We start from the raw sequence: 26,781 nt of genomic DNA on the forward strand, positions 1-26,781 counted from the left end.
TCTTCAGAGATTTGAAGGTTTTGCTCTTCTTGAATTTCTGATACAAATTTTGTTGCCGTGTATGAGAAGAAAATGAAAATTTTCTAGCCTTGATGCCCAGAAGGCTACTGCTGCTGACAGGAGAAACCTGGATGCTAAGACTGCTGGAAGACAGGACGTGCCCCACAGTTTCACACTGTCTGACTTTAGTTTTGCATTGTTCTCATTGTGACTCTGCCCTGGTTCTTCTCTCTTGGAATAATAATATATCCAACCTAGGTTTTTTATTATTATTTACAGGAACTAAGCCATGAGACCTTGGATATTTTAGAGAGACTTAGAACTTTTAGAGACTTTGGATGTTTTAAAGATACTGAACTTTTAAAGTGTTTGAATTTTTAGGGACTGTGCAACTTTTAAAAGTTAGAATATTTTATATCATGATGTTGATATGAGATCTTGAAGGATAAACAATAATAGAGGGATTGTGGGTTAATAGTTATGCATCAGTATATCAAGTTGACAAGGTATCAATTGTTCTGATTGTTCGATGTTTTATGAACTTGAAACAAATTAGAGTTATCTGGGAAAAGGAACCTCAAGTGAGAAAAATAGATTACCTATAAGCAAGCCTGTGGCACATTTTCTTGATTGATAATTGATAGAGGAGGGCCATCCCACTGTGGGTACTGCCACTCCTAAGAAGGTGGTCCTAGGTTGTACCAGAAAACGGGCTGAGCAAAGCCATGAGGAGCAAGCCAGTAACTAGCATTCCTCCATGGCTCTGAGTCCTTTCTCCAGATTCCTTCCTTGGGTTCCTTCCCTGATTTCCCCCAGTGATGGACTGTTACCTGGAAGTTTAAGGTGAAATAAACCATTTCATCCCCAAGTTGCTTTTGGTCATGGCATTTTGTCAGAACAATAGAAACCTAAGAGAATATGGTTGCCTAAAAAGAAAAATAATTGAATAATGGCACCATTTGACATGCCAACAGGTATGGCAGAAATTTCACTAGGTCACAGCCCTAGATGAAGAGCTTCATGCAATTGATAGCTTCCGACTTTCTCCAGGGAAATAATCCTTGATAATTATCCAATCCCAAGTAGTCAGTACTAAATTCATGTGCATACAAGTAACAGTAAATTAACTTAGTAGGTTATATGTATGTATGTTATACACACAACATTAACATTCATAAAGAAGTGTAGAGGCCATGAATTTGAAAAGGGATAGGAAGAGGGGAGAATATTTGGAGAGGGGAGAGGTAGAAATAATGTAAGTAATATTAAAAAAAACTGTAGGCTTATTATTGTAATCCTTGGTTAAAATCTTTTAAATCATTGTGAACCATTTAAGGCTACAAAGCAATGTCTCGATTGCCTTCTGGTGATTCTCATAATAGGGGAATAATATGAAATCAGATGTTTTCTTTAGCTTTTCATGTGTAGATGACCAATCTTTTCTACCAAGACACAAATTGTTTCTTCCCCATTGAGCATTAAAACTCTCGGTGGCGTGTGTTCATTTCATGTGTATAGCTGCTATTTTGTTGATGTGTTCTGGAATTTGTTGTGTTCACATGTTACAAGTTTAGAACTTCATCGCTTAACTAAGTATCATTTTTTCCATACTTCTCGTCTTTCCTTTGTCTGACTTCTCTCAAGTCCCACTCCCTGGCAGGAGTACGTTGTGCCCTCCCTCAGCTGACCGTGGCCTTCTTTTCTTTGTCATTTACCACTGGATCAGAAGGCTTTTACAGACCATATACCCTGTACTCTCGATTTGAATTACGGTGCTGTTATTTATACTCCTGATGCATTTTAAACACAGTTCCTAAGTGTTCACTTTGAAAAGTTCTTTTTTAGTTAAATTTCAGCCTGTCTGTTCAGCCAGTTCCAGTTTCAGATCTGTTTACTTCATTATCATCTCATCTTACTGGTTTGTTTTATAGCACCCATGTTTTTCCAATATTCATAGAAACCACAAAACAGAATATGAACTATATTTCTGTTTCCTTGAATAATAGTTTTAAGTATACTTTTGTCTGAGAGCAGCATGATGTTATCCCAGCTCAGTGTGTGTGTGTGTGTGTGTGTGTGTGTGTGTGTGTGTGTGTGTGTGTGTGTTTACATTCAAAGACCAGAGAAAAAGAGCAGAATACGCCAGCAGGATACTTGTGCCTCACAGCCTAGAAAGTCATTAATGAATAAATACTCTTAGTTAACCCTGAAAGGAGAGGAAGCGGCTGGCAGCAGAAATGAGAACTACTTTACAACCTTCTAGAGATTTCCACAGGCAACTCATCCACCCGGACAAGAACTCCACACTAACCCAGAAGACTTGGAGGGACATCACCTCATGGCAGAGACAAAGCTGGTGAGGATGCTGTCAGGAACCTCGGATAGAGCTGCACATGGAGCTGAGGTGCTCTGAAAGGGACCTGACTCATGTAGGTCTTGTCCCTGGACAATGGCTCCCTACAACCACAATTGTCCAGGGAGACAGGCATGAAGACTGTTAACTCTTGTGCAGAAATGGGACTCCTTTTCCTACAGAGAAAGGAGGAATAAAAAGGAGAAACAAGGCTTGTATATTATACAAGATATATGTATATTATACATTTTCTCACAATGATTTTTGCAATTTTCAGTAAAAATTTTTGAAAGTCTGTCTTGGAAATATATTTTAAATTTAGAGCCAGTTAATGCATTAGTCACATGACCCAATGATAGCTAAAGTTCCAGTGATCAAAGATGAGATGTGAAGGGCTGTATCTATAGCTCAAAGGTCCAGCTCTTACCCAGCATGCATGAGGCCTTCTGTTCCATCCCCAGATGGAAAAAATAAAGTGATAAATTGATAGATAATTCCAAAACACATCCTTTTACATTAGTCATATTTTAGAATTCTTTTGAATTCATAGGAGAAAAATATAATTATGGTATAATTTTTTAAGGAAAGGACTTAAAATTTTATACTTATTTTCTTAATATGTAAATTTATGAGTGTAGCAATTTATGTGTAGCAATATACTTGGGCACACATGCATATATATGGAAAGAAGAGGTTGAAATACTACCAATATTGTTATTTTTAAATGTCTAGATTTGTTGTTGTTGTATGTGTGTGTGAGTGTGCAGACCTGTGTGCCATGGCATGCATCTGCAGGCCAGAAGACAGCTCTGTGGAGTTGATTCTCACCTTCCACCTTTCTGTGGTTCTGGGGATCAAACTCAGGTTGGCAAGCACTGTCACCTGCTCAGCCCTCTCACCATCCCCCAGGTCATTACTGACCCTGGCGTGTAATTGTTTGTCATTTTCCTCTCCGTTATATCACAGTGAACATATGCGTTGCTCAAAAAAAGCTAGGAAGGAAAATCAAACGACACCTGGTTACTGGAGTTTTCACTAGTTTACTGATAATAAATTAGACTCCAAACTACTAAATAAATTAACAAATAAAGAAAGCATACAGCCCATACTCATCATATACTTGAGGGGAACTTCTGACAGGGAAACTGGCCAAGACAAACATGTACGATGCCCTTGTAAAAAACACAGACAACGCGAACAGAAAACAAAAAGTAAAACACATATAGTATTAATTGTCACAAAGTAATCAGAGAAGGTTTTGCATCATGAAATAACAGCACATTTTTATTTTTAAAAGGAACTTTCAGGGGGGGGAATTAAGTTATAAAAGAAGATAACCACGGAAATCTCAAGAAAGGAAAGCCAGCACACAAGAAAGAGTGGAAAATTGGAAGGGAAAAGATAATAAAAAACCAAAGAAGGGCTCCAGAAGGCTTAGTTTGAGATCACAGGAACTCCAGACGGAAGACAGTCTTGAGATAATGAAGAGCAAGATATCAGCACAGTGATAATACATGAAAAACAAATGAGTGTCTGCATCCCAAGACCCAATCCAGCACCATGACGTGTGGGCCCTCAAGATGGACATGGGGCTTGTGGACTTTCAGAATGCCAGGGACAAAGGGAAGAGCCTGAAGAGCTCTCAAGATCAGGTCACTTAGAGATAGAGATGGGGGAGGTGGGGCACAGCACCAAGGGGAGTTCAGTGATCAAGGAGCAGACCTCGATTCTACAGCAACAGCTCCCAAGTCAGAGCTCAAGTCCAGCCGAATTTAAAGGTCAGAATAGAAGGAATATTGCAGCAGTCAAGAAGTAGAAATGTTTGGCTGCCATGCTTCCCTTTTCAGAAAGCCTCCTCCATGTGCTCCATTAAAGGGAAGAAGTCATACCTGAAAGATGAAATTAAAAGTCAGAAGTCTCAACAGTTAGACTCGGGGCACTGTAAAGAGAAAGCCCAGGAAGACATCTGTGCTGTAACCAAAAGGAAAGCTTTTGGAGACAGGAGGGAGGGGGCTTAGAAGACAAATGCCATAACGATTGGGACGAAGTGAGATTTGCTATTCCCGCGGAGAGTCGAGCAATGAGTGACAGGTACGAAGACGCTCTGCGGTAAGCAGAGAGCGGACAACCCAAGCACAGTTCTGCACAGCAGAGGAAGTGGTGCAGACGCGGCCCCACGTTGAGCACTGTGCACATAATGTCATAATGCACACAGCAGTTGTGGACAGAGCTGAGAACGCGGGCGGGTCTGTGAGCTCGTGCATTGGTTAGTTCCAAGGGCTGCAGTGAATTTCCAGGCACTGGGTAACTTGACGCACACTTCCCACGGCTCTGAAGGTAGGATGTACTGCATCCATGTGTCAGCAGGTTTAGTTTACAAACACCATTTTCTCTCGTGCCCTGGTGTGGCAAAGAGCAGAGTGAGCACCCATGGCTTTTCTTATAGACAACAATCCCTTGCATAAGAGTTCCACTCTTGTGACCAATTGCCTTCCAAGGGCTCCTCTCTTAATACCATCACAAGATGTTAGGGTTCCCACACAGAACTGGAGGAGAATACAACTATTCAACCCACCACATGAAGAAATAACGTACTCCCTACACAGTGAGTAATAGCCAAGCTGGAAAACAGTGGCAGAATAATGTATAAGCTAAGTACAGACGCAGGCCCTATGAGTTCCAAAAACTCAGCAAGGAGAATTAGAGATGAGGGGGAAAGACCATATAGGTCTCTCAGTTGGCTTTCAACACTAGAATATATTTTTCCTCAGATTAAAGTATACATTCCTTTCTATATCATTTAAAATCATTCACAAGATTCTTTTATTAGGAAAATATTCTATTAAGGACCAGTATTTCCATAAGAGATAGGAGGAGAGATTCTTCTTGGCTTACACTCAGAGATAATGTTGGGCTCTGGGTGATGGGCTTGAGCAAGGTCAGTGCAGCTAAGAGGCTACTTAGGCAAACGCTGTGTTCTCACCCTGGAGGGCAGGATGAAGGGGCAACAGGAGGGAGCTTCTCTGGCAAACCCGCTGTTCCGGGGTTGAACCCACTGAGGGGAAGCTTTTACCCAGGAGCAGAAATGACTTAGTAAAAGGCTAAGGGTACGCAGGCCCCGGCCCGGTGCTGGGGAGCAGCCAGAAATGTCCCTCTGCAGCGACTTTCTGTGCAGACGCTGTGTCTCCGTATTGCTGGCCACAACTGAGGAGCTGCCGGTTCGATCTCTCCATGGGACAGCTCTGCTGCATCAATTAAGATCCTTGAAAGCTCGGGAAATTACCTTCCCAGAACCACGGCCCCAGGGCCTGCCTGCAAGACTGCTTCTCAGTCTGCACAGCACCCAGACTCTGCCCCAACCCTGCTAACTGCGGGCAAGAAAGTGGCTCCACTCCCTACCTGCCTCCCCTGCCTACCTGGCCCTCTGTCTTCAGTCTGCATCTGTCAAGCTCTCACGTTGCCCACGAGGTCTGAGTTTTGTCCTGTCGCTTCTCAAAAAGCCACCAGCTGCTCACTGACAGGCTTGGAAGTTGGGAAGGTTTTGTTCTTCATTGAATTGGGTAAAACGGGACTGGAAACATTTGGGTAGCTCTATTTTCTGAACTGATGAACACTTTCTTCCCTGATTTTATCATTCCCCTAGGTCTTTCCCACAGAGAAGACTAAATACCAATACCAGCATAAATCACCATGCCTTGATGCCTGGGGCGGATTCTTGGCTCTCAGTCACATCTGCAGGGCCCAGTGCAGGGCCTGTCCTGTCCCATGCATGTATGCATCAAGAACGATTTTTGGTCATCATGAGGGCAGGTATGGGACTTTCTCTGGGATATTTGGGACAGTGGCCTGGGCCCAGAGAACTTGGATGAAAAGGTTCACTCTCTATCCACAACTCTGTGTTTCTATCCATACATGTAGATACAATGTATATTATCTGATGTCTGACAAATTCAATTCTTGGGGTTGGAATAATTGCTCACAATCTAACAGCTCCCAGGTTTGAGAAACCTAAGTTTATATACATTGGGTAATGGGGTAATATTACTTCTGGTGACACTATGACTTCATAAAACATATAGTAATGTACTAACATCAAGTGTCTATGAAGATTTCATTGCACGCAGAATGAGGTAGGCAGTAACAAGGTGTATAGACAAATACACAAATTATGCTGTCAGGGACCCTCAACACAGGTTCTCTGTGGAGTCATTGAAACCAATGTCTGAAGGAAAGAAAGCACTATGAATAATCTTACCATCTACCAGCAAATCTCTGTGGGGTGGGGGGCGGCTGTCAACCAGGCATCCATCTTATGTGTAAATTGTAATGAATATACATACCATTTAATGCAGAAGAAATTGGGATGAGTATAGAAAAGCTAAACTCTGTTTACTAACTTGACCTGAGGAAAAGATCTAGAGAAACTTGAACCTCAGAGCATAACATATCTATAATGCTGTTTCTGTGCCCTACCCACTTGTCTTGGAATTGCCCAAACAATGGTGCAGCTAGCTAGCATTGGAAGATGTTTATAACAGTGCCCAGAGATAAACTTTCAAAGTATAGATCAATTTTAGCCCCCATCATTCCCTTCTTTGCTTGATACTGCCTCTCATTTCATTTTATCATCTAATTTTTCAATGATCATGGCAGTGCCCAGAAGACTGGCAACTTGACCCTCATATGTGAACATACATCAGCTTTACCGCAGACCTCACACATTTATCATCTATTTTCTGTTGGTTTATAGGAGCTACAGGACAAAATGAAGACTTCACAAAATCTAAGACTTCACAGCAAACTGCAAGTGAAGCCAGAGTTCTCAGCATTTCCACATGTGACCCCAGTGAGAGACAGCCCATCTGGTCTATAGGAACAGGGTGCAACATGAGCCAACCACACTAGGGAAATGGCTTCTGCAGCCCGGGACTCTGGTTGCACTGTGGCTGCACTAAAAGCCCTAATGCAGAGGACTGTGGATTCTTCTTTTACTCTGTGGTTTGGAGCTGGGCAGGGGGAGGAGACTTTGGAAAGAACACTCAGCCACTGTACCCATACAGCTGGGTAATTAGTCAAGACTGGCCAGCATTAGCACATTCGTCATTCAGCAATGCCATTCACACTCTGGTTTCCACAGCCAGGTGTTTGGGGCAGTGAGAGAACAATCTAAAGAACATGTAAGCTCAAACAGTCTAGGCAGAAACCCAGCAGCCTGATTTTTCTTAATGTTCACTCATCTTTTATGGCATAAAAATCAAGTGTGTTTTGATAGGAGCATTGAAAGATTGCTCCTGAAACCCATTCAACAAAAGAACTACAAGAAAGAATTGGGGAAATCTTCCTTCGAATTTTGAGATTTGAGCAGCTTGAGAGATAGTTCAGTGGTTAAGTGCACTGGGTGCTCTTCCAGAGGATCTGAGTTCAATTCCCAGAACCCACATGGTGTCTCATATCTGTCTGTAATTCCAGTTCCAAGGGAATCCAACTCCCACTTCTGGTCTTCATAGACACTACATGCACATGGTGCACGTACACGCAGACAAAACACTCATAAACATAACGTATACAATGATCTTAGATTTGAGATTCCCAGATCCATCTGTGAGGAGACAGACTGAAGACTAACTTGCTGAAGACTGAGCAACAGAATCTGAGAGACACATCCACGAAGAAACCTTAGGTTCTATAGCTTCCCTCTAGCTAAAAAAAAGGAAAGAATCTCCCAGTTTTCAGATGATCTGACACAATTCTCATGGTTTTACCCAATTGTGAAATGCTCTAGGGAATGTTCCTTATGCCAGCTAATGTTGTTCCCTCTTCAGCTTGCTCTCCATGAAGACAAAGGACAGCTCGAGACTCTCATGAGGCTCCTGTGATCTTCCACTTTTACAGGGCCCCTATCTTACAAAGGTCACTTCTTTGCATCTGGTTGGACCAGGATCCCCTGGGACACTCAGGTTTCAGGGGAGGAGGTTATTCCCTGGGCTCCTCATGCCAAAATTCAGTGAATTGCTATGTCTGATCCCCAGTTCTTTTCATCTTGAAAGGATTAAAATTATTTTGCCTCTTAACCTCATTCTCAACTTGTTTCTTTTCAACAGGGCTCCACAGGTGTGACCAACTAGTAGGACTCAAATTATTTTTCTTATGTCTTGCCTTCTACTTTCAGAGTCTCTACCATGCAGCCAGGGTCTGGACATTATTATATGCCTGGGAGCAGTGCTTCACAGGACACCTGGAGACCAAATACAAGGTAGACTTCTGGGCTGCAGTCGGCACCTATTTTGAAAATGAAGATAGTTCATCCATTAAAAAAAAAAAAAAGTTCTATCCCTACTCTCAGTGGTGAGCTCACAGCACTCTGTGTATGCTCCATGTTACTCTACCATAGTCTTCATGAGCATCCAATCTGAGGCTCTTTGCAGATAACTCTGAAAGGACTCTGAGACGCCCCCCCCCCCCATGACCTCTGATAGTGACCAGAACTGACTTCTGTGAATTCAGAAACTGTGAGACTTTATGCACACAAAAGAAGCAGGAAAACTGTGTGCCGAAGGAAAAGCTCAAATGTAGATCTAGATCATGATCTGAGAGGCATGTGACCCTAGAAAAACAAGCAAGGAGTGGGAAGACGGAATGCTCTGCTCCTGGCTGCACCCCACTTCCTCATTCCTGTCCTTTGGGGACTAACCGCTCATTCTGTGCAAATGTTCTGGGAAATCCCCTCCAGCCTGATAATAATTTCTAGGGAGTCAGTAATTCTACTAAATTAACTTGATCAGGATATCACCGCTTTTTGTGGCAACGAGATGGAATGCTGAAAATTTTTCAGAGGAATGTCTTTGTTTTGAGAAATGCCTCTCTGTAAGTGATTTAAATTAGATCTGAGGGCATAGCAGGTATGAAGGCAGGCATGAAGACTGTTAACTCCTGTGCAGAAACGGGACTCCTTTTCCTACAGAGAAAGAAAGCATAAAAAGGAGAAACAAGGAAAAGGATGAGTACAAACAGTAATAAGTAGCTTTAGGATGAAAGACACAGACCACATGAGAAGTTCCCAGCGGCGGCGGCGGTTTTAGAACATTTTAAGGAACTTGATGTGGGATGTTCAAGCTGAAATGATTTGTTAGCAGCATGAGGACCCCCCCTGTGTGCATCGACACTCCTGCCGTCTTCTCTGATGTGCGCTTTGCTTGAACACAGCCAGGAGAACGGAACGATAGGCTGAGATTTGTATCCATTTACAGTCTAGAGTGAAAGCCTAGAGGACTAGGCAGGACCCCTCTCTTGCTCCAACTTTTCAGTCTCTACATCATGTGACAGGAGGACCAAGTGCACCCTACGCCCAGCTCAGTGCAGCCTCCTCCAAACTCCACCACCTTGGCGTCTAAGGAAACCACAAAAGCAGGGCATTTGCTCTGACCCTCCTTGCAACTGTCCCCCCTGATACAGGGTAAGATACTTGGAAAGAATCCTCAGACCTTCCCCCTGAAATAAGCCATAAAGTTCTCATGTGAGAGGCATCTTCCCTTTTCCTGGAGTACCGAGGGTCCCTTTTTACTAAGGATAGAGTCAGAACAAGTGGGCCTTGAGATGTTCCTCCCAGTCTATGACCCCACCTTTTACATCATTGTATTTTTCCAGCTGTCATCTTCCACAAATTTAGCATAACTATACACACGACAGTATTCTTTGGGTCTTTGTTTCCTGGCGAAAGCTTCTGGTCTATTAATGGTTGTGTCAAGTAATCTGTGTGCTTTGCTCTCAGTAATGGATCTGTTGTTCAAGGGGCCTCCCCCTCTAACCCAAGATAGGTAGGAAAGATGTTTAGTCTCTCTACATCAGTGCTGCTTAACCCTGCATTTCCCAAGAACCTTGACTCAGGCGGGATACCTCTGCTGGTAGAGTCATTTGATTTTCAAGCCTCTTACACCTCCAGGAGTTAAGTCATTGTGAGTATGTAAATCTCAGTTAAATCTCAAAGCAGCACTCTAAATACATTACTCAGAAAGGCTTTGAGGTCCGCCAGTGTCCGTGCTGGCGATCTAATCAAGGGAAGTACCCCAGTTCAGACATTCACTCTATGGCTCCACGGACTCGCAACAAAGATCTATTAGAGTCGAGATTTCATTTTCAAAAAGGATTTTTTTCTTTTGCTTTCCAAAAATATTCGTACTAGCATTTCTCTAAAAACCAACTCATCTAATGCACTCAAAATATGATTTAGTTGGCAAGATTGATTTATAAGTTCCTTTTCAGGACCCCATCTATTGACTAAAGGGAGGTATCTGTGCTATGCAAAATGCTGTACTTAAGTACCTTAAGGAATAATTCTAGTCCATTATTTCTTAGCCCATTTAGAGGGCATTTGTGTTTGTTTTGCAGCTCTCCCACCCTATTTGATTTATATTTATGAGACAATCGAAGAGAAGTGACTTGAGAGGGGTTTTTTTGTTTTTTGTTTTTTAATGAGCAGACAGAACCACACGGACCACAGGCAGTGATAGCAGCAACCCTACCACCATGCTTGGGGCTGCCTCCCCAGCAGGGAGAATGGAAAAGGCACTCTGTACTGGTCACACTCTTCCTGGTGAGGTCATGCCCTACAGACACCTACTGAAGCACTCAGTTGTAAATATGGACTTGTGGTTTGTGTCACTGACATACCTTCAAACCTGTTAAAATGTGTCCCATTTCAGTTGGCCTTTCAGTAGTTATTTGTGGTAATATATTCATAACTGGTTGACCCAAACTTGTCAAAATAATAAAACATAGCCTTGTGCCATTTTTTTTCTTGACTCTGTGAAAAGATAAACCTTGTCATAAGAATGCTGAGCTGGAGTGCAGATCTGTCTGCTCTTCATGAAGCAACAGTGGCCTCCAGCCCAGGGCACATTTGCTTCCAGTCATCTGTAGGTGTGCAGGAACAAATGTAATTAATTCAGTAAATCTGTGTCTATCGTCTGCCCTATCTTGCATGTGAATGCGTGCACACACACACACACACACACACACACACACACACCATATCATCAGTTCATGAGCCAATGCAATCCACAAATGTTTTTATTTAGTCTGCATATTGTATATTGTATTGTAGAAGCCTTTGAAATAGCATTTGAAAATTAGAAGACTTTAAGAGATATTCAGATTTCTGGCTCCACTTAAAAACAAGTTTCTGGCAACTCTAGACTGGAAACCCATAGGAAATACAAACTCTCAGGAGCTAAGATGCAAGATACGGAAGTTGGAACATGGCATTAGGACTCCCAGTTTTGCTACAGTCCCCACCATAGCATTTATTGGGCCCACAACCCACATTCACCATCCTGAAAGGCACCTAGGTTTGCATTTCTGTCCTCAGTTGCTATAAGAAGCACAGAGGAGAGCAATATTGACATTCTTTTCTTGTAGTGCAAGTGTTCATCCATCTCACTGATGGAGAGCCAGTTCATCTAACATAGAACATGCTGTTCCAAAGGAGTCTCTTTGGGGAACTAGCGTTAATGTGGAAAGGAAAACATCTAGCTTGAAGAGTATTCTCCCTTCTTTTAAGCAGCAAAAAGGTTAAGACTCTGCTTAAAATTATACAAGAGAAAGCCTGCATTTAATGATAGTCCTGGCTACATTTGGAAAATGAGGGTTATTATTTTTAGGAGAAACTCAGTGAAATGAAATATAGGATATAATCAGTGATGTTAAGGTTTTACAGCTTATTATACTTACACTTATTATAAAACACCTTCACTATTGAAATTCCTAAGCCAAAAATAGAAGAAACTTTGTCATTGTACATCTGAAATATATAATTCCAAATCCCTCCTTTGCCCATTTAAAGAAACTTTGATGATGTATACTTTCCAGAGAGTCTCCTATTGCTCCCTGACCAAAAAAAAAAAATAAAATAAAATACTGTATTGGAGGATGTGGTTTGCATCATTTAAAAATGTGATTTTTTTTTTCACTTCAATTAAGGATTGTGATCTTGTATATTAAGATTACCCTAGCACATTTGAAGCATACCTTGTTGAAAATTTTTAATTTTTATGCATTACCCAGATTATATTATACTCACTAAAACATAGCATAGTGGCATAGTACTATCTGGACCTCTGACTCCCTGAAAACATTGCTTTTTTTTTCTTTAGATACATGGTAAAATACCATAGTATTCTTCTACTTAGTAGGGTTATTAAGAGCCTAAGCCAATGGCTATGTTCTTATGGCAAATGACTAATGCAAATAGATCTTCTGTACTGAAGATTTGGTGCTGTCTTGGCTCTTTCCAAACCTAAAACTCTTTGGAAACCAACTGAAAACAAAGCCTTCTGTGTATGAGACTTATAGGAGTTAATTCTGTAGACTAGTGAAAAGAGAATTGTCTCTGAGGGTTGATTGCCTAGGAAAAGAATCCTAGCTGTGTGGATTTAATCTCCAGGTCTTGGTGTTCTCTGCTATCAGGGGAGTGTCATTCTGTCCTCAGTAGCGATAGCAAGACTTACATAAGTTAATATCTTTCTAAATATCTGCTTGTTCTAATACAGAAACTTATTGTAAGGCGGTAATTTGGTGACCTAACTCAGTTGTTCTTCAGCTTGATCAAATGTCAGAATCAACTGAACACATGGCAAAAATGCAGACTCCAGGTGTGTTTCATGATTTCTGTGTTGGCATTCTGGGATGAGGCCTGAGAATTTTAATTTCCAGTCGGTTCCCAGGTGACACTGAGACATCCAGGACAGAACTACCAAACTAGTTGGTACTGTTACTAAAGTGCTAAATATAATGCCTAACTAAGGAAGTTATCATTTCCTTCTTTATTGCAATCCTATGGACAAACAGAAGCTTCCTTGCATAAGGCTTACCAGGAAAGAAAGCATAAAGTAGCAGTATCTGATGTACTTTACCCTTTTTATTCAGTAACCCATAGGCAGGACAAAATTAATATGAGTGCCTAATGCCACAAGTTGAGTTCAATATTATTTTTAATATCTTCTTCTATGCATAACTCCATGATTTTTCAATCCTGGTGATGTAGCAGAACCCAATCAAAGACCACAGGACAAACTGTAATGAAGTCTAATGACACACATATGCATAAAAATGCCATGATAGAAGCTATTTCTTTGTTTGTGAAAATTCTCTTTAAAACAAATAGTGCACCCATTTACTAAATATAGTCCTTTGATATAGATGATATTTGAACAATTTCATTATATATTTGAATAATTCTGGAAATATAATATACAGTCTCATCTTCCTAATCAAATCAGAAAGCCAAATACATTCAAAGAGGGTCAAAGGAAGAAAATCTCCATGGCTGAAGCTAAACATGATGAAGCATGAAAGGAATTATTAAACACACACATCCTGGTACATTATACGATGGTCAGGTTATCTGCAATGCAAGTGCCAGATGTGTGTGTGTGTGTACATTTATGTGTGTGTGTGTGTGTGTACCTGTGTGCCAACATATGAACATAAACTTCCCCTCAAGACTTGTAGACTCTCCCAGGCATGCTTTTACAGAAAGCATTCCTAATGAAAGACAAAGTTCATTTCTCTGGTAGTCTTGTACATGTCCCATTCTTTCCCAGTCTTCTCTTGACACACTCTGCTCTAGCTACCCTTTCTCTTCAGCAGTTAAGTTCCCTATTGTGCTTTGGGATTGGAGTATTTGTGGAAAACTGCTTTGTGTGGATGGTCTAAGACACTTCCCCCACCTCCCATCTCCTTTAAAATTTATGTAATATATAGAAACGTAATGAAGTGCTTATGGTACAAAAATTCATTCCAGAAGACTCTGAACCATTTGCTGGCATTTTCGTCTGACCCTAGTTTCAAGTTCATAACTGGTGCTCAGGACAGAGGAGGCGCCCAAAGGTGTGTGCTTGAAAAGACATTTACAGCCTTGCATTTCAAGATTTCAACAACATTAACCAACAGATTCAGAGTCCATTAAAATTCATATGGAGAACTAATACACTATGCTACAAAAAGAACCTTGGGAATTAGAACTGAAATGGCTTTAACAAAGAGTTTCTGAAAGTAGTAAAGATTGAAATTGAAATTTTCAAAAGAGCCCGTGATTGTGAGAAAAAGTTAAGAGCACAAGTAGTCATGGGCCACCTAACAGGATTCTATCAAAAAGTATTCATCTAAAGCAGTGGTTCTCAACCTTCCTAATGCTGCAATTCTTACATACAGTTCCTCATGTCAGGGTGACCCCAACCATAAAATAATTTTCATTGCTACTTTATAACTGCAATTTTGCTACTGTTATGGATCATAATATAAATATCTGTGTTTTCCAATGGTCTTAGGCGACCTCTGTGAAAGGTCACTCAGCCCCAATGGGTCAAGACCCACTGGTTGAGAACCACTGATCTAAAGGAAGGTGGAAACGATGTAATTCTATTATAATCTCAAAAACTAAAAGAAGTCAAAGTATCAATTATTAAAAATGCCTTGCGATCCCTGTTTGACCAGCAGTGATTTAGGCAACATGACACTCTCAGCAGATACTCTCTATACCAACGGTTTCACCGTGTTCCACCTCTGGGGCTTTAGAACAGATCTATGACCTAAGTAGTATTGTCATTCCCCATTGTGAACTTGAGGAAGCTAAAGTTCAGACAGGTTAAGTGATGTGCCTAGAGTCACAAAGTATGCAAATGTCAGAGCCAGATGTGCAACACAGTGAGTCAAGAAACCATTATTGTGGTTGCTTCTTAAGGTATTGAGAGAAGAGCCCCTCAAAATCCTCCTCAAATGCATCATGGAGAAACAAAGAAAGACTAAGCCTAAATCTTCAGTTACATCTTGTTTTCAATTCCCTGTCAGGGTACTGGGGAGACTCCTAAAATATCATGATGCAAATAACACAAGCTACCCCCAATCCCCTGTGTTTCTTCCAAGAAGCAGTCAAGACTAGAGGCCACCTGGTCCCAGACTGCACTGCTTGGGCAATGTCCTCTGTCTCTCACAGCTCTAGTATCCCTGGAGCAAAGAGAGAAAACCACAAGGAAGAAAATGACTGGGATTTTATGGCTCTTCAGCTGAAACACCATCATGGAGAATGATAGCTCAATAATATGATTTGAAAACTCATTTTAGACCTTTCCACAAACCAGAAATCCCTTACTGAGTTTAGAATAATTAGTATGGGGTTGTCTCAGCAACACGGCAAAAAGAAGCAAGAACAGAACTCCAATATTCACATGCTTATGTCTCAAGATCATTTGCATGCCACAAGACACAAGAAGAGACCCCGTTGTTGAGCTGAGTATAATGTCTTTAACATCGTGCAGGTAGAAATCACATTTACTCATCCACATATTCTGGGTATGTTTAAGAAAAGACTATAAGGGACTCTAGATACACAAATAGCTTGTGTATGTTCTTCATAATATCTTCAGCTCTGAGTGGAGTCTGCTCTGAGCCTTGTTTGCTTCCAAAGCAAAGAGTCACGACCTCACACCCCTTCCAAGGGGGCACGTGGACCTCTGAGATACGAAAACTGCGAAGAAAGGCTTCCTCTAAGCTGCTCCTCAGAAAGGCAAACCACCAACACAGCACACAGCCACGCTCCAGCGACATTCACTGCCCTGTGACCAGCTGAGCCTGAGACTACGCAGGAGAACTGGTGTCTCTGGCTAATGGCCGCTTTGATGCCTCTCCTCCCTGCACACTTTTAAACTGTTTTTCTGGAGTCAACCCAAGCTCGGCAGAATTTCCAGACCTATGGAAGTGCAGCGTGCAAGCAGGCCATTTCCTGACAACGCTGCAAAGCTTCAGGGAACACGTTTGCTCATTTCCATGTTTATGAGTGGAGGCAGCCCTGCTTGTGCTTCCAGAGTAGGCTATCTCTACCTGGGATGCTGCAAAAGAGAAACAGTTGAACAAAGGAAAGAGCATGCTCAGAAAAGCTAGCAACAATAACTGTCCCGGTGGCTGCTTCGGCAGAACCCGGCTATGCACCAGGTCAGTAAACAGGACCGAGATGTGTGGGTCATTTTCAGGGACCTATTCAAGACTCTTCCTGGCATTGTTGCAAAGGAAGCAGTTGTGCGAAATGTTTTAGAACAAAATGGCATATTCTCAAAATGAATCTTTCTCACTTAATGCAACCCAGAAAATGAAGCAAAGTGGTCATGTAATATAGAATAAATGTCTAGGTGCCCTAAATATTTATGTAACATCATAGGAGGCACTGGGGTGATGAAAAAGGAAAATTATCATTAAACAAATTGTTTCAGAAATACTACAAAGAGTCAGACATTGTGTTCACTACCAGAAATACAAATACAAGTGACGCATGGCTCCACCTTCAGAGGAAGTTTCAATTTAGTTTTAGAGGAATAAGAAAAGGAAAGCCAGCCATGCGAAATGAGGGCATCTAGGACACGAAGTTGTTTGTTTGACAAATGTTCCTTTGTCTTTGAGAAGTATTATCGGGTGGTTGAATTGGCTTGCAAGCAAAGGAAGTATCATTAGTTAACAAGAGGGTGGGCAAGGAAGAAGCCTACTCCATCTCCAACATGGAACTAAAATCTTGAAATGGAGGAAAATAGACTTACCAAGAAAAATCCAAAGTGAGACAGAACTGTATGTAAGTCACTGTGGCTTGTGACTGGTACACCCACACGGATACTTGTCAAGGAAGCATACACACTGAGCCACACAACCCCTGTGTCAAGCAGGACTCTTCTTACTGCTCTGGGGCTTGGCTAAAACTGAAACTGAATACATGATGGTAACCTGAGTACATGATGGTAAACTGAATATATGATGCAGTCCTGAGCCAGGCACTTCCCTAAGACTTACTGAGAAGTACCAAAGCTGAGCTACTCCAACCGTCTCTACTGGCCACCTACTCCAGTCCCTGTTTAAAGAAAACTGGGGTGAGTGGAGCTGGGGAGGCTGTGGGAATGCCATTGCTGGAAGTAGTTTGGTTGCCCTTCTTCAGTTTGAAAGGTTGTGTGGTGCTACTTCCTAGAAGGTAATGGGTCCTTGCAGGAAACAGATAGTGCTGGGGCAGTGAATTGCTGGGAATAATAGTTAATACACTGTGGAGAGTTTTCTGGAATTAAGAGTTCCCAAGCCAGAAGCCATGCTGTCAGAAACTCTCTGAAGAACCGTAAACTCAACCTACAAAACAGGGGACATTGTGAATCTACCACACAGAGGCCATCAATGCACCATAACCAACCAACCTGACCATAGGGAGTCTGCCTTCTCAACCCACCACCCAATTGGACAAACAAACATTGAAGGAACAACCAAGGGAGGTATAATAATCTTATACATTGTACAGAAAATGGCCAACTTGAAAATACAGGGAGTTCCATTCATAACTACAATACAATGGGCATAAACCAAAACTCTCCCCAGGAAAACAAAGGTACATGGTCACTTTGGAAGATCAAGTCTGGATCCTCATTACTCACTACCCTCACTATCTTTTGCAGGGGAAGAGAAAAGCAGTTTGAGATTAAAGTGTGCCAGAGAACAGACCTGGACTTCAAGTACTGGAATGAGATTGCCCTAGTTACAAAGTATTGGAAGTTGATTGATAGACTCTATCCAACCTGGCACTAAGGGGCTAGAAAGAAAGAAGATTTCCATACAACACAGAGAACTGGAAGGAAAGAAAACAGTACTTTGAGTTTTATCCCTGGAAATTGCAATTTTAGTAAATCAGCTATGAATATACTGCAAGGTACAAAGACTATTATTGGTCAAATAGACTAGTAAAGGGAGCCTGAAGAAATACAAAATGAAGATATAAAATGTTACGAAATGAATAAAAGAACACCATTTTACAAGAAACGCATGATAGTAAATAAGATGATCAATGTGTAATAGTATGAACAAGATAGAGCTAATGAGATACCTTAGGGGTGGAAGGTGGGGAGAGTGTTTTCTTGTGTAAACATGAGGATCTGCATTCAGTCCTCAACACCTGCTACAACAGCACATGTCTGTCATCCCAATGTTAGGGAACAAACACAGGAAAATCCCAGAGTCTAGCCAATAAGATTACCTCTAGGTTCAAGAAGAGATACTGTCTCAAAAAATAAAATAAAGAGCTATAGAAGACACCTGATGTCAACCTCTAGCCCCCATGCACACCCAACATGGCACACACACACACACACACACACACACACACACACACACACAAACACACAAAGGACATACAAATGATAAAAATACAAACATATATAATACATAGTAAATGGGTTCAAAAATCCAACCTTCTCCCCTCCTTACTTGGAGATCTTAAGTAATTTAATTCCTTTGAGCTTATTTCTGCACCTGTGAATGAGAACCATAAATTTGACTCTGAGATTTGTGATGTTAAACAAATATCTGGAAACATGTTTGAGTGAGTGCTCCATTTGACAAAGGCTATACTTACACTCTTTCTCCTGTGCTGTTCTGTACCAGCAATAATGTACCCAGCCCACTCCAGGGAACAAGTCCTTTCCTACTGACCCAGACTTAGGAGCTACTGTACAGTAGAACATGTAACAGTGCCCAAACACTTGCCATTTCATGCCCATTTTGAGGGTCTAGATGATCTAAGCATTTGACCCAAACTCATTGTGAGCATGCACACACACACACACACAAACATACTTATATTTGTGGAAGAAGAAGGGGAAAGTTGTAGGTCTACATAAATTCCTCCTCCTTGGTGCCCACACTACCACTACTGACCCTAATACAGAAAATGGGTGGGAGGATCAGACTCATGAATGATTAAATCAGTGGCATAATGTCAAGCAGAAAAAAAATTCAAATACTTCCCTCTTCCAGTAAAATCCAAGGCACAGGTAAAATGTTCTTAAAACATGAACCAGACTGGCTGCTTAAAGGCAATAAGGCACGCAAGCCAGCAGGGCACACTTCCAACCAGAAAACTGCACAGACACAAGTAAACCTCCATGCCTGGTGTGAGAGGTAGGAGTGGGGATTTATGAACAGACAGCAAATCACTGGGCATGAACTCCTTTTATCTGCTTAGGTTCACTTCCTACAATCCCTAGTGCAATGTATTTGAAAGTGAACAGTGGCCTTCTATCAGCTTATTCAATAAGTTGGATTGAGATAATAATGTTTGCTATGCTGTTCTTCGTGTTCTATATATTGACCCATTTCAGTAAATGCATAGTGCTATAAGGCACAGAACGAGAATGACTGGCTCTAATAAGGAATGTTGCAAAAAAAGAAGTAAATCTCCCAATAAAGACTATTAACTATAACATTAAAAGAGTACATACTTTGGACTAAAGACTGGAAATTTATGGGGAGAAAAGACTGCTGTGCATTATATTGTTTTATAGCAGTGAACATTCCACAGGCAAAACTGGGCATTATCACTTGCCAATGCATCTGGCTGTGTGTCGACCTTGAGAGAAGGGGATGGTAATCGCACATAGATCATTCATTAGGTTCTATTGCAGTGATAAAGACCATAAACAAAAGCAACTTGAGGAGGAAAGAGTTTCTTTCATCTTACAATTGCAGTCCACCATGAAGGTAAATCAGGACAGGTCCTTGAAGCAGGAACTGAAGCAGAGGCCATAGAGGAACATTGCCTACTAGCTCGTTCTCTGTGGCTTGTTTAGTCTGATGTTTTTTATACTATCTAGGACAACCTGCCCTGGTACAGTACTGCCCACAGTAGTCTTGATCTCTCACATTAATAATTAATCAAGAGATTTTCCCACAGATTTGTCTACAGGCCAACCTTATGGAGGCATTTTTCCAACTAAGATTCCTTCTTCCCAGGTATGTCTAGATTTCTATCAAGTTGACAAAAAACAATCAGAAGAATCAACCCTTTGTCAACTTGACACACAAACACATCATTTTTAAAACTATAACATTTCCTTTCTGTTCATCCCCAAAGTAACATAAGTAACTCAATTCAAATATAGCATGATTCTTAAAGTCTTTAAAATTGTCAATACTTTAAAAAGTCTAAGTTTTCAGTTAAAATATAACATCCCTTAAAAGTTCTGTCTCTCAACTGGGGAGTCCTGAAAAATCAAGACCAAATTAAATACATTCTTACTCTAAGGTAGAAGAATCAGGCCACAGTCATAATCAAATCAAAGCAAGACCCAAATTCAACAATGTAAATAGCTTAGTGTCCAATATATAGGATTCACTCATGATCTTCTGGCCCCCAAAGTGCCTGAACAATTCTACCTCTCTGGCTCTGCCCTCCACAGGGTATCTTCAGTATTCTGGAATCTCCACTGCAGCTAAGACTGCATCTTTACCAATACTTCTGTATTGGCTGGTTTTGTGTGGCAACTTGATACAAGCTAGACTCATCAGAGAGGAAGGAGCTTCAGTTGAGGAAATGCCTCCATCAGTTCCAGCTGTAAGGCATTTTCTCAGTTAATGATCAATGGGGGAGGGCCCAGCCCATGGTGGGTGGCGCCATCCCTGGTCTGCTTGTCCTGAATTCTATAAGAAAGAAGGCTGATCAATCCATCAGAAGCAAGGCAGTAAGCAGCACCCCTCTACAGCCTCTGCATCAGCTCCTGACTCCAGGATCCTTCCCTGTTTGAGTTCTTGTCCTGACTTCTTTCAGTGATGAATAGCAATGTGGAAGTGTAAGCCAAATAAACCCTTTCCTTACCAACTTCCTTTTTGGTCATGGTATTTCATTAGAGCAACAGACAGCCGAAAATAGCCTTTTATGGCCTCTCTTTAGGTACTCCCTACACATGACAAGCGTCAACTGCTCTCCATAACCTTTTCACACTTTCAAAACCAGTTCTACCTGAGTGACTCTTACAGATTACCAAGTTTGGTTACTAGCACAAGATACAGCCATGGCTCCCTCTAGATCACATCTCTTGTGTACTAATCCTGAGGAAATACTTCCAAGATGTTTCTACTTCAACCAATGCTGGTCTCTTCATAATTGCCACTAATTTCTCATCTCCAACTATCCAGCATCCATTGTCCCAACAAAGCAAAGATTTCACTTTAATAGTTCTGGCTCTAGACGGGGTGTGCCTGCAGGCTGGGACAAATGAGAGAGGTGGTGGGGGGGCGGGGAAAAGCCAGGCGATGGTGGCTCATGCCTTTAATCCCAGCACTTGGGAGGCAAAGGCAGGCAGATCTCTGTGAGTTCGAGGCCAGCCTGGTCTCCAAAGCAAGTTCCAAGAAAGGTGCAAAGCTACACAGAGAAACCCTGTCTCGAAAAACCAAACCAAAAAAAAAAAAAAAATAGTTCTGGCTCTTGTTAGTCACATCAGATTCTTCAGCCCCAGATGGTCAGAACCATAGAGTCATAATGCATAATAGCTCAAGCCAGGTGGCGGTGGCGCATGCCTTTAATTCCAGCACTTGGGAGGCAGAGCCAGGAGGATTTCTGTGAGTTTGAGGCCAGGCTGGTCTACAGAGCAGGATCCAGGACAGGCACCAAAACGACACAAAGAAACCCTGTCTCGAACCACCCCAAAAAAATTAGCTCACAAAAGACTCTGATAGAGTCCTCTGGAACTTCACAAACCAGGTCTCCATCATATCCACCCCCTTCAGCAATGTGTTCCAAGTTCCCTTAACAGCTCATTAATTTCTAAACAGTCCATTTATTTTCTAGCCCCAAATTTCAAACTCCTTCTATAATCCTCCCCAAAACAATATGGCCAGTTCTATAATACTACCACCCCACTCCTGGTACCAATTTCTGTCTCACTTAAGTTTCTATTGCTGTGATAAAGACCATGACCAAAAGCAACTTGGGGAGGAAAAGATTTATTCCATCTTATAATTATAGTCTACCAGGAAGGGAAGTTGGGGTAGGAATTCAAAATAACAACAAAATCAAAAGCCATGGAAAAGTGCTGCTTACTGGCAAGCTCCCAGTGACTTGCTCAGTCTGTTTTATCATACCATCAGGAATCATAAGCCACAATGGGCTAGGCCTTCCACATCAGTCATTAATCAAAACACAACCCAACAGACTTGCTATAGGCCAATCTTATGAAGACATTTTCTCGATTAATGTTCTCTCTTCCCAGATATGTCTATATTTGTGTCAAACTGATAAAACCCAACCATCATATGACTTTGGTTAAATTATTTCTAGATGTTAGTATCATCCCACAGAGGGGACTGATAAATGTGTGGGGGTGATTTGGCTATTGGATCTAAACCTCAAGGTTACTGCTAACACTTAAGTGGGGGCACAGCAAGAAGGCTCAATACCACATGGCACAGACCTGTCTCATACATCAAAGAAGAGCAGTCAAGAGAGAAAAGCAATCCATTGCTTGAATGCCAAGAGCAGAGCACTAGCAACATATATGCTGCAAAACAACTTCACATAATGTAATTTTTGTATGTGTGTGGTGTGCATCATGTATGTACATATGTATGCATACATGTTTGTGCATGTGTGTGGGCACATGTGGGAAGGTATATGTTGGCTACTCTTCATCTTATATATTGAGGAAAGGTCTCATCTTAAACTCAGAGTTCACTGAGTCTGCTTGCTCTGAGGTTTCCCTATCTACTCACCTCCATGGGTTCTGGGATTACAGGCAGGCTACTACTCACTCTCAGCACTTACAGGAATCTGGGGATCTGAACTCTGGTCTTTACACTTGCAAGGTTAATGCTTTAACCTGCAAATCCATCTCTTCCAGCCATAACCTAATCTTTAAAGCAACCTATGAACCTACTTATCAAAAATATCAAGAATTCTACCACTGGGGCTGGAGAAATGGATCAAGAGTTAAGAGCACTGGTTTCTCCTTCAGAGAACCTGAGTTCAGGTCTGAACACCCACATGGAGACTATCAACTGTCTGTAGCTTCAGTTCCAAGGGATCCAGTGCCTTTTTCTGGCATCTTCACATATATGGTACACAGATACATATATATGCAGACAAGACATACATACACATTTTTTTAATGAACTCCATCATTAAGACATTTCTCAGCTGGGCGGTGGTGGCACACGCCTTTAATCCCAGCAGTCGGGAGGCAGAGGCAGGCGGATCTTTGTGAGTTCGAGGCCAGCCTGGTCTACAGAGCGAGATCTAGGAAAGGTGCAAAGCTACACAGAGAAACGCTGTCTCGAAAAACCAAAAAAAAAAAAAAAAAAAGACATTTCTCCAAGCTTTGATCAGTATCCATCACTAGATTCTCATTAATGGACAAGAAGCTTTTCAACAACTGGTGATTCCACAGACTACTTGGGAGAATCATTCATCCTCAAAATCACTTCATAAAACAAAATAATACTGAACTACAAAATGAGCCAGAAGAAATCACAAAATATCAGATTGTCAGTGTGGGGCAAAGTTAGTGTTGAGCAAAGCTCCCTTGGTTCTTTTAGCTTTCCACTGAAGCAGAGCTGACAGCGTCCAAATGGCACATCTGATATGGGATTAGCACTTGATGGCCACTGACCCAAACATCCTAGACAATTGATTGGATCTTGGCAAGGATACTTCTTAAAGAATTGGACAAAATGTCAAAGATTAAGTTATGGTTCATGGGAAGGTAAGAAGTTCGGAAAGTATTGACCGTGAGCAAATAGAGTTAAGAGGGAAAGACAAACAGACAAATAGCAAAATGGAAGTAACCATCCATGCACAAAGGGTCACAGGAAACAGGCTTTCTTGGGGTTGAAAGGATTCTAAGAATCAGAACCCACCATCCCTCTGAAAATTTACACCTTAAGTTTACTGCTTTTCCTTCCTTATGCATTTTTATAAAGCTTAAATACTTTTCTCTGACTCAATCTATGATTTCTGGACAACTTTCCCTCTTTCCATTGTTTTATTATTCCCTCCTTCCCCAAACATATATCAATGTTTGCGTGCTGGATTTTTAGTGTTCTTCTGGCTTGCCAGTAACCCCCACAAAGAATTCTGCCATTTGGTCAGTGAGCCAAAGTTACCAGAACCTCAGGAAGAAAATGCTAGAAGCACAGTGGAAGTTCCACAGGCTTTGGAGGACATAAAGGAGTCTTATTTGCATCCCTACTAAGAGCTTCAAGGCAGCATGGCTTCTCTCATGAGCATCAGCTTCCTTACATGGAAGACATGTTTAGCATCATCTAGCTCACCTGGATGAAGGTGAAAGGAGAGGGTGGATAACCATTGTAAACTGCATTCAAGAAATGCAAATTCTCCATTCCTCTCTTCTAGATCTCCCCAAATTGATGTGCCATTTGCTTATTAGACAAGGCTTTCTTAATCTTCCACTTTAGTCATCTCCTGTGACTATATGTTCACTGTGACACAGATAGACAAGACATAATCCAATAATTCAACCAGGGCCCACCAGTTTGCTTAACTTTTAAGAAGAGCTAAGAACTCAGCCTGCATCTTTTTGCTTTCAGGTGCTTCAGAGATGATAGGCTTTGCTCCTCACCAATGTGCAGCCATCAAGTGCTCTGGCTAGGGGAAAGATCTGCTGCTGATGGCATAGTGTGATTCTGATTGCATTGACACTACTGGAGACGCTTTTGTTCTTTCATTTCAAGGGGGCTTTTATTTGCTTTATTTTTGCCCCTTTATGGTATTGAGCAAAATATTCATTTAAGACATATCTATCAGTGCAACAGGAGGAAATGAATTTTTTTTCTCTCTGCCCACACTTCTGATGAGAAACAGCACATCAATTAACAGTTCTGTACAGTGGCAGAAAAATCACGGAAGTCAGTCAGATTCTGAGGATTCAAATTTCTTCTTTGCTCATATGATCATAAATTATTTGCCCTGTCTAAGTGCAGCATTTTTTTTCTCTTCTGTACAATGGGTATTACAATAGCATTTATTTTGTGGAGTCTATATGTAGAACCAAAAGCTAAATCCAAAAGAACTATGTAAGCTATAATTCTGCATGGAGTAGATCTTTAAATCTTGTCACAGATTATCAAGCAGCAAATTTTTAGCAAATGATTAGTGACCATGTCAATGTTATTCACAGCCTCAGAGGCTATAAATGGTCAAAAATGGACCACCACAAGGCTTTGTTGTCAGGGGTCTTACCACTGTGGAACAAAAGACCTCATGACTGTTTTTAGGCAGTTTTGTCATGGTGTGGTTGACCCCCAACCATAAAATTATTTTCATTGCTACTTCATAACTATAATTTTGCTACTGTTATGAATCATAATGTAAATATCTTTGTTTTCCAATGGTCCTAGGCAACCTCTATGAAAGAGTCTTTTGATCCCCTTAAAGGGGTCGTGACTCATGACTGAGAACCACTGTTTCTATAACTATACCCACCTTTTTAGTCAGAGGCTCAACAATCAGTGTTTCTCCTTGTGTGACTTACCACAGCACATCATGCCACACTCTTCCAGAAGGTGACTCAAGAAACCTATGCTATGTCACTGAGGCTCACAAGATACAAAAGTGCCTCTCAGGTTTCTCTAAAGCTTTAGATCAATACTGAGATCAAATAATTGAGACTTTGGAGATTTCTGTCTTTTGGAACAAATGTGTATTTCTTGGTGATGACAAAGAGAAAGAATCAGTAGTAGAACAAAATAAGATTCATAAGCTATCCTTCTTGGTATATCCAGCAATCTTTTCCAATGATTATAAGAATCTAGTATATACCATACTGCCCAGCACATATTAGGTGTTCAGTAAATAGTGGTGAAAGAATAAATGCCTATATTCTATACAGAATATTGGAAAAAACAAGTCTTGATGTTTATTAGAATAAGAAACATGGTAAGCATCTAGGAATTTTTGGAGGGGCTCACCCAAGGCTTTCACAGAGGACCAAGCTTCAAATTTCAGCATTCCCATCAGGCACCTCACAACTCCCTGTAACTCCAACTTCCATGTGATGCAGCTCCCTCTTCTGGAGTCTAGGATTACCTGTACTCTTATGTGGACATACCCCACACAGAGATACATGTAATTAAAAATGAAATATTTTTTAATTGGAGGATTATAATGGTTACTCTTAAATATCTTCCCTTTTCTTCAACTGTAAGGAAAGAGCTAGCATGATACAATCAAAAGAGCCCAGGCAAGATGCTGCAAATCTTGGCATCGAATTCTGTGTGTGACTGGACTATGTCGATGTGGAACACATTAAAACATCCTCTTGGGGTCTTGATCTTCTATTTTATGAAGTGCCAGACCTGGACTGGGTTAGTTCAGCTCTCATTGTCTCCACATTTCAAAACGTCACACCATTTACATTTGTGTAAACTGAACAATTAGGATTGAAACCTTTGAGGAAAGTGGCTGCTAAGCAAGGTTGTCTGCTGTGCCTCCATCCTTTTATGGTCTCTTCTCCCTAAGCTAGTCCTTGCCCAGTAAATAGTTTTGTTGTTGTTTTACTTGCTCTTCAGTCAAAGTCTAATAAATCACCCCAAAACTTATTTGATTCAAACAAACAAGGAAACACATTCTT

At 41.2% G+C, this 26,781-nt stretch overlaps 1 long non-coding RNA gene across 1 annotated transcript; it reads left to right on the forward strand.

Annotated features, from left to right (window-relative positions):
- The first annotated feature begins 4,618 nt into the window (after window positions 1–4,618).
- Window positions 4,619–13,801, forward strand: LOC143271886 (uncharacterized). Its single transcript, XR_013049173.1, has 3 exons — window positions 4,619–4,690; window positions 5,997–6,163; window positions 7,104–13,801. It is a non-coding gene; the product is annotated as an uncharacterized LOC143271886 (long non-coding RNA).
- The last annotated feature ends 12,980 nt before the right edge of the window (window positions 13,802–26,781 follow it).

The sequence above is a fragment of the Peromyscus maniculatus genome, chromosome 2 (genome assembly GCF_049852395.1).
Source record: "Peromyscus maniculatus bairdii isolate BWxNUB_F1_BW_parent chromosome 2, HU_Pman_BW_mat_3.1, whole genome shotgun sequence".
NCBI classification, from domain to species: domain Eukaryota; kingdom Metazoa; phylum Chordata; class Mammalia; order Rodentia; family Cricetidae; genus Peromyscus; species Peromyscus maniculatus.